Here is a 14,192-nt window from a genome sequence, read left to right on the forward strand (position 1 = left end):
CCACTAGACCACTGTGAAATGGACCAGAGCTAAAACTCCATTGATCACTGGACCTCTATAAGCCTATACTCTGCAGGGCCAGGTTCTCTGGAATTAGTGCCAGTTTGGAGCCAGTATCCAGTAGTCTCTAAAAGATCATTTATTTTGTTATCTTCAGTGTACAGTTATCCTGGTAAAAGACTGTAGGTGTCTTTGAGGAAGGCTGGGAAAAAGATGAATAGTATGAAATTTTGGTAGTGTACCATAGTCCTTCCTCAAGGCCTTCATTCAAAGGGTTCTTGGTCTCTACACTGTCTCAACTCTGAGAATTGATTGAGGGTCCATTAATCTCCGCCTTCATTATTCAAGTTAGGTTTTTGTTAATGGGATCTTAAACTTTTCGGCTTATCCAGATCAAGTAAGAATTTAGTAGGCTTCCTATCTATCTCGCTTCTAGAAATCCCATGACAAACTATGTAATGCATTGGGTCTGCATAAGTCAGACTCTTTTGATTGCTGCTTTCATTCTGTTCTTCATTACAGTAACCATATGCATCTTGCTTTTGAGGGTGACTGCCATCACAAGGCTCCTGCCACCCTAGGATCCAATTACTCCCACTGCATTTAGGTTTCCCAGTGGAGTGGCTGCAGTTCTTACTGTGAGGTCTGGCTTACAGAGAAGAGCAACCACAGAGCTCTTCAAGGATGCCAGGGCTCCCTTATAAATTAATTTCTCATAGTGTTGGTGAAACTTATATCATCTGGGCCCTCCCACTGTGGAGGAGTAGCTTGTTTTAAATGACCAGTTCACTCTAGCATTCCAACCTCCCTAAGCCTCTGGAATTCCTCACTCTACATTAAAGCAAGGGAGGTCGAACAGTTCCAGTTCACTCATGAGGGACCATCTTTTGGTCTGTGTTTCAGCCAATTAAACAAAGAATTAGAGCCTGCCTGCCTTCCTGCCTTCCTTCCTTCCTTCCTTCCTTCTTTTCTTTCTCCCTTCCTTCCTCCCTTTCTTTCTCTTTCTCTTTTTCTTTTTTTCGCCTGAACTGCAAGATTAAGTGTAGAATTTCTGCTTAGTGAGTCTATACTAATAAATTTAGCCTGATCCAACTTTATGTTCCTTCCACTCTTATCTCTCACTCTTAACATCCATTCCAACACATATTCCCCAGATTTCTGCTTGTATAAATTAGAAAACTCAAATAGTTCTTTTGGAGTGCAGTACACCTCCTCATGGGTCATGGTTTGTACCTCATGTTTACGGCCCTGCTGGGACTTGAGTCTAGTTAGAAGTCTGGAAGCAAAGAGAGGAGGTGGGGTTGGGTTCTGAGGAGAATCAGTGTTGTGTTGCACGTCAACTGCCTCAGTGTGGAGGGATTATTATTTCTTCGGCTTACATATCTTTTCATCTGGCTTTTCATCTGTATCCTTTATCATCTCGTTTCATTAACTGGTAAATATGTTTCCCTCAGTTTTGTGACCCACACTAGCAAACTAATTAAGCCCAAGGAGAGGATCATGGGGGACTCTGGTTTGTAGCCAAGTCAGACAGAAACTGTGGGTAACCTATGGATCTACCACTTGGGATGGGCATCTTAAGTGGAGGGGGGAGCACTCTTATGGGACTGAGCCTTTAACCCGCGGGATCTGACACTATCTTCAGGTATATAGTGTCAGAACTAAATCACAGGCCACCCAGCTGGTGTTGCAGACAATAGTGTGGTGGGAGAAAACCATTACACGTCTGATGTCAGAAGTGCCGGGAGTGTGGTAGCAGTTTGAGTAAAGGAGATAAACAAGGAAAAGTGGATTTTTCCCTAATATTCGCTGGATTACTAAGAATTCCCATGTGGGTACCCTACTCCCTGGATTCTGGATTTGTTGGCTTCCCAAGAACAAGTGCCACATTTCTCTCTGATCATATCCTAAAATACAGCAGAGTAGCAACCATTTCATTTTCTTTCTACTTTCTTTCTGAATAGGTCCCTCGATAGAAGGCTTTGGTTCTATCCTTCCAAAACTATAATCTCTACACAGTTTGGAATGCCCCAGTTAATTAGAGCTCTTCAAATCCTGCCAAGATAGAGAAAGGGCCAGGCTTAGAAAAATATTGTCTTGCTCACACATAGGTTGATACAAAAGCAGTATTTTAACCTAAGCTCTGAAATATAACATTTCACTATCATCTTAGGGGAAATGAAACTTAGAAAAAATGTATTTTTGCCTTCTTGATATTTTACTCAATTTCAGAACTTCATAATAAGCTCTCAGCTACGAACCTAGTGATTGCCTAAACTTGCACATAAATTTAAAATCAGAGTTAAACCACTTATTTTGTTTCTGTCAAGGGATGTGTGTATGTGTGTGTGTGTTCCTGGGGTAAAGGTATTAAATTTCCAAATAGAACAAAATTTGTTTAAAATAGGTATAGTTAACCCTCTCAGATTATTCATATATATATATATATATGTACATATATATACACATTTATTATATATGCATATACTTATTTATTTATTAAAGATTTTTATTTATTTAAGAGAGAGAGAGTGAGGAAGAGAGAGAGCACATTCAGGGGGAGAGTCAGGCAGGGGAGAAGCAAACTCTCTGCTGAGCAAGGAGCCCAATGCAGGACTCGATCCCAGGACCCTGGGACCATGACCTGAGCCAAAGGCAGCTGTTTTAACAGACTGAGCCACCAGGCACCCTATTTTAGAATATATTATAAAATAGAACCTAATTTTATAACTACCTTTTTATGATTGGCCATCACTGCCAAAATAAAAATTATGAAAATAGTTTAATACCAAACTACAAGTAAGATAGTTACAAGATAATGCCTTTACTATTTTAAAAAGTTCTTAAACATGTTTTTAAAAAGTTTGAAGTGAAAAGAAATTATTACACAAAGGGCCCGAGTAAATATATGTGATTAAAAAGGAATTACAGGGGCACCTGGGTGACTCAGTGGGTTAAAGCCTCTGCCTTCAGCTCAGGTCATGATCACAGGGTCCTGAGATCGAGCCCCACATCGGGCTCTCTGCTCAGCGGGGAGCCTGCTTCCTCCTCTCTCTCTCTGCCTGCCTCCCTGCCTACTTGTGATCTCTGTCTGTCAAATAAATTAAAAAAAATAAAAAGGAATTACAACTTATAAAGTGAAAGTGTATAGCCTTATTCTTTACAATAAAAGCAAAATAAAACAACTCGGAAATTCACAGCAGCTTTGTTCAGAAATGACAGCTGGCCATGGCCCAGGTGTCTATCAATAGGAGAATCAATAAACACCTATGGTATATTCATGCCATGGGATACAGCTCAGCAATAAAATGGAGAAGAAAATCTACTCATACTTGAAGCAATAGGGAGGAATCTCAAAAACATTTTGCTGAATGAAAGAATTCTTATTCCAAAGAGTACATGATGTATGATTCCACTGATGTGAAGTTCTGGAATTGGTGTAATTAAAGTAAGATGTAAAAAACTGGAGACAGTGGTTGTCTTTGGTATGCAGGTATAGGAGCAGGGTTTGATGGAAAGAGTCATGAAGCAACATTTGGGCATAATGGTGATGTCTTGTATCTTGATAGAGGTTTGTGTTTCATAGGTGTATGCATTTGTCAAAACTCATCAAATGGTACATGTAAGACCTTGAACAGCCAAAGCAATCTTGAAAAAGAAAAACAAAACTAGAGGTATCACAATCCCAGATTTCAAGATATACTACAAATCTGTAGTTATCAAAACAGTATGGTACTGGCACAAAAATAGACGCAGGGATCAATGGAACAGAGTAAAGAGCCCAGAAATAAACCCATACTTTTATGGTCAATTAATCTATGACAAAGAGGCAAGAATATGCAGTGGGAAAAAGACAATCAAATGGTGTTGGGAAAACTGGACAGCTACATGCAAAAGAATGAAATAGGGCTACTTTCTTTCACCATACACAAAAATAAACTCAAAATTAAAGACCTGAATGTGAAACTTGAAACTATAAAATTCCTAGAAGAGTAATAGGTAGTAATCTCTTTGACACTGGCCGTGGAAACACTTTTCTGGATATGTCTCTTCTGGCAAGGGAAACAAAACAAAATTAAACTATTGAGAATAGGGTGCCTGGGCGGCTTAATGGGTTGGGCCTCTGCCTTTGGCTCAGGTTATGGTCTCAGGGTCCTGGGATGGAGCCCCGCATCAGCAAGGGGGGTGTTGTCTCTGCTCAGCAGGAGGCCTGCTACCCCACCCTTCACCCTGGCCGCCTGCCTCTCTGTTTACTTGTGATCTTTCTCTCTCTGTGTCGAATAAATAAATAAAATATTTTAAAAAACTACTGAAAATACATCAAAATAAAAAGCTTTTGCACAGTGAAAGAAACCACCAACAAAGCAAAAAGACAACTTAAAGGGAGAAGATATTTACAAATGATATATCTGATGAGGTGGTAATATCCAAAATATAAAAAGAATGTATACAATTCAATACCAAAGTCACAAATAATCTAATAAAAAATGGACAGAGAGCCTAAATAAACATTTTTACAATGAAGACATCCAGATGGCCAACAGACACATGAACAGATGCTCAACATTACTGATCATCAGGGAAATGCAAATTAAAACCACAATGAGATATTACTTTACACCTATCAGAATGGCTAAAATGAAAAACACGAGAAATAACAAATGTTGGTGAGGACAAAAAGAAACCTTCATGCACTGTTGGTAGGAATGCAAAATGGTGCAGCCACCATGGAAAGGTGTACAGAGTTCCTTAAAAAATTAAAAACAGAACTACCATAGGATCCAGTAATTCCACTACTGGATATTTACACAAAGGATATGAAAACACTAATTTGAAAAGATATCTGCACCCCTATGATTGCAGCATTATTTACAATAGCCATGATACGGAAGCAACCCAATTCTCCACTGAAAGAGGAATCGATAAAGAAGATATGGTATATATGCACAACGGAATATGACTCCATCATAACAAAGAATAAAATCTTGCCATTTGGAACAACGTGGATGGATCTAGAGGGTATAATGTTAAGTGAAATAACTCAGTCTGGGAAAGACAAATATCACACAATTTCTCTCAGGTGTGGAATTTAAGTAACAAAACAAATGAATAAACATAAGAAAAAAAAAACCCAGACAAACAAAAAAAGCCAGACTCTTTTTTAAAAAAAATGTTTAAATTTTTAAAATTTCTTTTCAGTGTACCAGAATTCATTGTTTATGCACCACACCCAGTGCTCCATGCAATACGTGCCCTCCATAATACCCACCACCAGGTTCACCCAACTCCCCCCTCCCCGCCCCGCCTGCCCCTTCAAAACACTCAGATTGTTTTTCAGAATCCATAGTCTCTCATGGTTCATCTCCCCCTCCAATTTCCTTCAACTCCCTTCTCCTCTCCATCTCCCCATGTCCTCTGTGTTATTTCTTATACTCCACAAATAAGTGAAACCATACGATAATTGACTCTCTCTGCTTGACTTATTTCACTCAGCATAATCTCTTCCAGTCCTGTCCATGTTGATACAAAAGTTGGGTATTCATCCTTTCTGATGGAGGCATAATACTCCATAGTATATATGGACCACATCTTCCTTATCCATTCGTCTGTTGAAGGGCATCTTGGTTCTTTCCACAGTTTGGTGACTGAGGCCATTGCTGCTATGAACATTGGAGTACAGATGGCCCTCCTTTCCACTACATCTGTATCGTTGGGGTAAATACCCAGTAGTGCAATTGTAGGGTCATAGGGAAGCTCTATTTTTAATTTCTTAAGGAATCTCCATACTGTTTTCCAAAGTGAAAAAGCCAGACTCTTAAATAAAAAGAACAAACTGGTGGCTGCTAGAGGGGAGATGGGTGGAGGGATGGATGAAACAGATAAAAGGGATGAAGAATTCACTTACCTTGAGGAGCACTGAGAGTATATGGAATTGTTGGATCATCTTGTGCACCTGAAACTAATAAAACACTGTATGTTAATTACATTTGAATAATAATTTAAAAAACCAAACAATGTGCTTGTTGAAATGTTGCAATGCAGCTTCAAGACAAGGAGCTCGCCTTCCTTTGAACAACACTGTTCCTCAAGTCTCTCACATACAGATTCCTCAACTGCCACGTGCTTACCAGTTTGGGGGAAACACTCAAGTTATACTCAAATGTATATTTAAAAATCACAAATGTATTAAATAACTTTTTAATGGTCATATACTTTAGGGAGTTGAGAGTTTTTATATGTTTAGATACAGTGTCTGAACACGAATCTTCAAAAGAACTCATAATGGGAAAAGTTAATACATAACTTCTGTACAGGAAGCAACTAGTCACAGTGAAATTAAAAAGAGCAGGATAAATATTTGCTTTAAATGTTAGAGAAATGGATTGTTATATATAAAATATAGAAGTTTATTCTGATATATATAAATATCATAAATGCACCTTTATGGACAAATGACATACAGAATGAAATGCTGATAGTGAGCAAATGGGAAAATATTCAGGCCATAACAAAACTCGAATAAACAATGAGATATATTTGTATAACTATTAACTTGGCTAAGAAGATGTAATAGTGGGCACCTGGGTGGCTCAGTGGGGTAAAGCCTCTGCCTTCAGCTCAGGTCATGATCTCAAGGTCCTGGGATCCAGCCCCGCATCACAATCAGGCTCTCTGCTCAGCAGGGAGCCTGCTTCCTCCTCTCTCTCTGCCTGCCTCTCTGCCAACTTGTGATTTGCCTGTCAAATAAATAAATAAATAAATAATCTTAAAAAAAAAAAAAGAAGATGTAATAGTAATAGTGGTGCCAGAGTTTGCAATTAAACTGGTGTGCTCATATCTTTCTTTCTTCCTTTTTTTTTTTTTTTTAAAGATTTTTACCTATTTATTTGATAGAACAAGAGAGCACAAGCAGGGGAAAGCAGCAAAGGGAGAGGGAGCCCAATGGGGGACCGGATCCTAGGACCCTGGGATCATGACCTGAGCCAAAGGCAGACGTTTAGCAACTGAGCCACCCAGGCGCTCCACAATTTGCTTCTTTTAGTGTTGTTTACTCACTAACAATTTATAGTACTATAGTTAATTTTACTACTATTTTCCTTAAACCTTATACTACAGCTGGTGGTTAAAATAGTTCCCTAAATCTGACTGTACATTGTTTTCATTGATACCAGTGTGCTGTGGTACTTTTGTACATTTTCATGTTGTTTATTGTCTTTTGTTTCAGCTTCAAGAACTCCTTTCAGCATTTCTTGCAACACAGGTCAAGTGTGATGAACTCCTTTAGCTTTTGTTTGTCTGGTAAAGCCTTTATTTCTCCTTCATATATGAAGAGTAACATTGTCAGAAAACATATTCTTGGCTGGCAATTTTTTATCTTTCAACACTTTGAATATGTCATTCTATTCCCTCTGTCTGTAAAGATTCTTCTGAAAAATCCACCGATTGCCTATTGGGGGTTCCTTTGTAGGTTCCATTGGTCCCTTCCCCCAGCTGCATTTAGGATGGTTGTTTAATCTTTGATTTTTGATAATTTCATTATAATATGTCTTGGAGAAAGTCTTTTTCATTAAGCTAATAAGGTGATTTATTCGCTTCCTGGACTTGTATATCCAAGTCTTTCCCCACATTTGGGAAATTTTTTGTTACTATTTCTTTAAATAAATTCTCCTCCCCCATCTCCCTCTGGAACCCAAATTATTCTGATATTTGTCTTTTGATAAATTCCCATAGTTCATGCAGGTTTTCTTTGCTTTTTTAAAAATTGATGTTCTTTCATTTTTGTCTGAGTGTGTTGTTTCAAAATTCCTATCTTCCTAAGCACATATTTGTTCTTTCATCTGGTCTGCCCTGATGCAGAGGCTTTCAACTCCATGCTTCATCTCATTCATTGACTTCTCCAGCTCCAGAATTTCTGTTTGGTGCTTTTGTATCCTTTCAATCTTTTTGAGAAATAACTCATTTTTTTAATATATTTTATTCCAGATTTCACTGAATTGACTTTCTGAGTTTTATTTTATTTTTTTTTCTAAAGATTTATTTATTTATTTGAGAGTGCGAGCCAGCACAAGCAGTTGGGGAGGGAGCAGACTTCCCGCTGAGCAGGGAGCCCACGTGACCCTGCGGCTGGCTCCCAGGACCCTTAGATGAAGACCTGAGCTGAAGGCAGATACTTAACCTACTGAGCCACCCAGGCGCCCCTTTTCTGAGTTTTCTTATAACTCATTGAATCTTCATAACTGCTATTTTAAGTTCCTTATCAGTTAGATCGCAATATTCTGTGCCTTTGAGCTCAGTTGCTAGAGAGCTGTCGTTTTCTTTTTGTAATGCCCTTTCATATTCCTTATTTGGAGTAGTGCAGATCTCCTGAACTCTGTGCTCATTGCTTTCAGCAGTTGTATTCTATGGCATTGTTATTATCTAAGTTTTTCTTCTGTGCTTGTGAAGCTGAATCTGCTCCACTCTTTTTCCTCTGTCCTGTGGCGGGATTTTTAAGTTTTTATGTTTTCTCTGGTTCTTGAAATTCACCAGGCTGGTCACTGGAAACCTCTCCTATATTCCAGAAGGTGGTGCTATAGCTCAAGTTTGTGGTTTCTTCCTTGCCAATCGCCGATTATATTTTGAGGGCGCTCTCTGCAGAGAGCGCTGGCAAACACACCTGAAAGCAGGCACAGGGAGCCTGCCCCATAGTGCCCAGAGGTGTGGGGTTAGCAGTAGTGCCTTGGGGAGCCACCTAACGACCAGGCCGGGGGATCTCACACTCAGGTACTCCCAGTGGCTGGTAACTGGACTTCCCGCGGAGCACAATCCCTTTAAAGTGGTTTGAACTTCTTACCTGCCTCATTCCTAAGATCCTCCCTTCCCAAGTCTTAGAGTGCCCATTTTAGTACTCCCCATGCCGATGGAGACAAACGGGTTTCTCCAGTCGCATTCTACGAGGCTGCGGCAACCTGGTACTCGCTCGCCGCTTTCCTTTTCGCTGTGGGTGAGGTCACCACCCCCAGACCAAGCAGCCTTGGTCACTGTTTCCTTGGGGAGAAGGACAAAGGAAATTGGTCTCTTACCAAAGCCTCCACTGCCACCAAATTCATATTTCTTCTTTTCTTCTTTTTCTCCAGTGGTGTGCCTGAGTCTGGACTTCTACAGGCTGTCATTCACGTGTGAGTGCCTGCCCTCAGCACACACCGGATTTTTGCCCGAGGGCGGCTAAAGGGGTCTAGGCTCCGCCCGTTCTGTGTCCTCTTGGGGAGGTTTGTGAGCTAAGTAGCAACAGCCCTGGTAGATGAGATTCCTCCCAGGTCCCTTGGAGTAAAGTCCTAGGACCCAAAAGACCGATCAAGGCAATTTCGTTCGTGTATGGATGACTGATTCATTGCCTAAAAAGGGGACCGAAGAGGAAGACCGGCTGACGCCGCCATGTTGCCTACTTTAACTGTTGCTTTGGGCTATCGCATTTCCATGGTCTGCTCTGATTCTTTAACAGCTTCGCAGTCTTTCTTAGCTTTTTCATGACTTCGACACTCTCGAATGCACTGATCATGTATTTCTTAAACTGCCCCCAGTTCAGGTTATCTGATGTTTTCTCATGGTTTGATAGAGGTTATGGATCGTGAGAAGGAATTATCCCAGAAGACGAGTGCCTGTCTCATTGATCCTATCAGGCATTTCATGGTGTCAGTCTGCTTCAGAGTCTCCCTCTCACTCAGTCTCTCTCAAAGAAATAAGTAAAGTCTTAAAAAAAAAAAAAAAACACCCAAAACAGTAGTTACAAAAAAGAGACATATTTACAGTGAACCATGACATGATGTGGTATGAACCATGCCAGTGGCATGAGCCAAAACTCTCAAAGGGTGAGGACAGCATCCTTCACCTTCTGCCCTTAATGTCAGGCAAACTATGTTGCATAGAGGACTTCAGCACAGACTTCTCTACCAAATGAATGCATGCTCAGAAGACAAAGCAGAAGCCTTGGATGCACTGTAAATTGAATCTTTTAGGATTTAATGAAAGCCCATTAAGGACAGTGGTTTACTTTCTCTGTATTTTTTTCAGAGATTTTATTTATTTATGTGAGAGTGAGCAAGCACAGGTGGGAGTGAGGGGTCAGAGGGAGGGGGAGAAGCAGTTTCCCCCGCTGAGCAAGGAGCCCAGTGGTGAGCTCCATCCCAGGACACCGAAATCATGACCAATGGGAGCTGAGGGCAGACGCTCAACCGACTGAGCCACCCAGGCAGCCCACTTTTTCTATATTTTGTTGTTATATGTTTGGGATTATTGTTAGTATGTTTTATTTGTCTTTCATGAAAATTTCTTTAAACTCTTTGTTAATCCCATTTTAAATAAACTTTCCTATCATGAAGTTTTAACATGAAAACATAAAAACAGCATATCTCAGATGCTTGTCTAGAGAACAGCAAATCCCTAATTATCTATTTCCATGTGAGTCACAGATAATATGGGACAAATTTCCTTCTCTATTGCTCCCTTTTCCCACCACCTACCTGTACTCTGGCCACCTACCCTAACTCCTAGCTGATGTGCATTGAGAAAATCAGAGTAATTTTTTTTAAAAGATCTTATTTATTTATTTGACAGAGAGAGAGAGAGAGAGAGAGAGATCACAATTGGGCAGAGAGAGGGGGAGGTAGATTCCCCACTGAGCAGAGAGCCTGATGCCGGGGCTCGATCCCAGGACCTGAGCCGCCGGAGGCAGAGTCTTAACCCATTGAGCCACCCAGGTGCCCCAAGAAAATCAGAGAAATTTTATCCTTAGCCCGAGCAATATACCAGTAGAAAATTCTCACCTGTGTGAGAATCCTGTAATGTCAGGTAAAGTAAATGATTGTGAGGTCCACTAACACTCTCCCCTTTTTTTTTTTTTTTAAGATTTTATTTATTTATTCGACAGACAGAGATCACAAGTAGGCAGAGCAGCAGGCAGAGAGAGAGGGGGAAGCAGGCTCCCCGCTGAGCAGAGAGCCCGATGTGGGGCTCGATCCCAGGACCCTGGGATCATAACCCGAGCCGAAGGCAGAGGCTTAACCCACTGAGCCACCCAGGTGCCCCACACTCTCCCCTCTTTTAATGTGTATAATTCATGCTAATGTATTTTATTTCTGAGGTCAACTGAAAGATAAGGTAAGTGATCATGTTGGCTATGGGAATACTTAGCATTATTGTGGGAGATTAAAGCTGTTTTATTCTTGTATTTATGGTTCTTCTGATTCTTATGGTGGAGTCAAACTTGGTGAATTGCTTGCTTTTTCTTAAAGAGCTTTACGACTCCAGATGAAAGCCATGGCATCCTGTCCTCCAAACTCACTGGAGTCAGTGGCTCCATGTGTGACAGCTGTTGTGCATCAATGGGATCACCACAGGAGGACGAATGCATTTCAAATACCTACGTGCCCCTCAGGTAAGAACTACTGTTTTAAAGAAAACTTGGAAAGTAATTCTGATACTTCATAACTAATCTGCACTCTGCAGATGCATTTGAAAGTATATTTTATGATAAAATGTAAACTCAAAGTAAGAAATACAGGGAATGTAGAAAAGGAAATATACGTTCCTACTTCTCGATTCTTAGGTCAACAATTGTTGATTGTTGAATCATGGATATCCATATTTTATAGTTTTCCCTGAATCTGAAGATTTTTTTTTTTTATTAGAACCATAAGTGGGGAGGTGTAGTGTTCATGGTAGTCCCCACTGTGTCAAGAAGCTGTTGCAGTTGCACAATCACCAATATTTCTTTAATGAAGGAGAAGCAATTTATTCCATTTAGCACAGTACCCAGTTATTATTAGTTATTCTCTTTATTATTTTTAATATGCAATACTGTATCTTCAGTTACTGATGAATCTAAAGTGGAAAGGTGAAGCAGCTTTTCTAAAATCACGTTAGTGTTGCAGATGTGATTTGAGTCTAGGTTGTTGTTCTAAGCTTAGGTTCTTATTGTTCATTAAAATCCATCTAAAACTTTGGGTCAAGAAGTAGATGTTAAGTTTATTCTTAGGAAAATCCTCAGTCATGGCTTAATCCAAGTGAGCTGTGATACTCTCTTAAAAACTGTATCCTTGAATCTTTCATGCCAGGTATGTGGGTTACATACAGATTTGCATATGAATATTACTATGTCTGTTGTTCTGTGTGACAGAATACTTAAACGAATATAACAAAGCAAGATCTAAAGATAAAACGTGGAGCGAACTAAAATATTATGTTGCTTCATCATTCTTCTACCAATTCAATTTCATGATTCTATAACACATTGGTTAAATGTCATAATAAGATAAGGAGTTAGGAGATAAAAGGAAGCACAGAAAATTTGTTAATATAAAAGGAATTACAGGATACTTCCAGAAGGAAGCTGATCTTGATCAGTGAGATGAAGGAAAGGGAGGATCTTATTGTGAAGACGGACACTCTAGAGTTAGGTCTCCAGACTTGCTTTGCATCATAATCACCTGAGGAACATAGTAACTATTCAGGGCTCAGAACTGACCCCTGCAGATTCAGATTCAGTTGGCTTAGTGTGGGACCTGGGAATGCTGAATGTTTTTATCAATACTTGACTGATGCTGGTGTAGTAAGCCTTCATACTTTTTTTTTTTTAAACATAAGTTTAGGACCCAGTCCAAAGTTTTGTTTTAATTTTTCTTAAGATTCTTTTTCTTTTTTTCAATATTTTAGTTATTGAGAGAGAATAAGTGGGAAGGAGAGGGAGAAGCAGACTCCCTGCTGAGTGGGGAGCCAGACGCAGGGCTTGATCCTAGGACCCCAGGATCGTGACCTGAGCTGAAGGCAGACGCTTAACCAACTGAGCCACCCAGGTGCCCCTTTTCTTAAATTTCAATCTTCAGCATTTAAAAAAAAGTTTTGATGTCATTCTCTCTCATCATCAGATTTTTTCTGGCTTTCTTTTTTTGGAATATGTACAAGGTAATGTCTGTTCTTTAATAGAAGCCAAGATTCTGATCCATTTTTGCTGTTTATTATGTTATTCTAATATCTCTTCTGCTAAATCAGATGAAAGTCTATTTTCTCATTTCCTTGGAATTAAAAATGGAATAAGGCTCTTAGAGTGTATGATTATGGGCTATTGACATATTTGTATTTACATTTCCTTTAAATATCAAAGTTTATTGCCACAAACACCAGTAGTGTTTGACTGAACCTTCTTTTTTAGCACAGAAATGACTACTTTCCAGAATCAGCTTTCTTTCTTCCAATGTTTGCTACAGCTCTGAAAATTGGATAAATACTCCAGTGACTTACCTAAAGGATTTCTGCAACTAGTGAACTATTACTCTTTGGCATTTGTTGGTATTTCCTAAAAGCATCTAGAAGTCTTAGTTCCTTCCTTCTCCAATCCTATATAGTGCACTAAGGAGGTTTCCCTCAACTGTTTTGATGCCATATGTGTATACACACACACACACACACACACACACAGAGATGTATACACACACACACAAACAAATGAATGTGTACTGGGGAGATATACAATGTGTGTACACATATGTATATACATATATGTATGTGTGTATGTATGTATGTGCATATCTCCCCAGTACAGGCTCAAAACTCATGACTCTGAGATCAAGACCTGAGCCAAGATGAAGAGTCCAACACTTAACTGACTGAGCCACCCTGGACATGCAAAGGATTAAAATAATTTTTTAATCTATTTATTTATTTATTTGAGAGAGAGAGAGCAGGGGGAGGAAGAGACAGAGGGGGACAAGCAGACTCCATGCCAAGCATGGGGACAGAGGTGGGGCTCGATCCTTCACCCTGAGATCATGACCTGATGATCGAGGGTGGAGGATATTGAGGGACTTATTGCAAGGAATTGGCATATGCAATTGTGGGAGGCTAGCTTATCAAGTTCAAAATTCCTAGGGCAGGCAATTACGAAAAAAGGTTGGAATCTCTCAAGCAGGAGGTGACACTGCATTTCATAAGTGAAATTTCTTATTCTGCAGGGAAACTTTGTTTCTGCTCTTAAAGCTTTTCAACTACTTGGGTTAGACCCACCCTGACTGTGAGTCTGTTATCAGAGAAAAATCTACTTAAGGTCAACTGACTGTAGATGCTAATTGCATCTATCAACTACCTTCACAGTAACACTTCAATTAAAATCTGAATAACTCAGCACCATAGCAAGGTGCACATAAAACCATATCACAGCC

This window comes from Lontra canadensis, unplaced genomic scaffold, assembly GCF_010015895.1.
Source record: "Lontra canadensis isolate GAN:19392208 unplaced genomic scaffold, GSC_riverotter_1.0 scaffold7, whole genome shotgun sequence".
In the NCBI taxonomy this organism is placed as follows: domain Eukaryota; kingdom Metazoa; phylum Chordata; class Mammalia; order Carnivora; family Mustelidae; genus Lontra; species Lontra canadensis.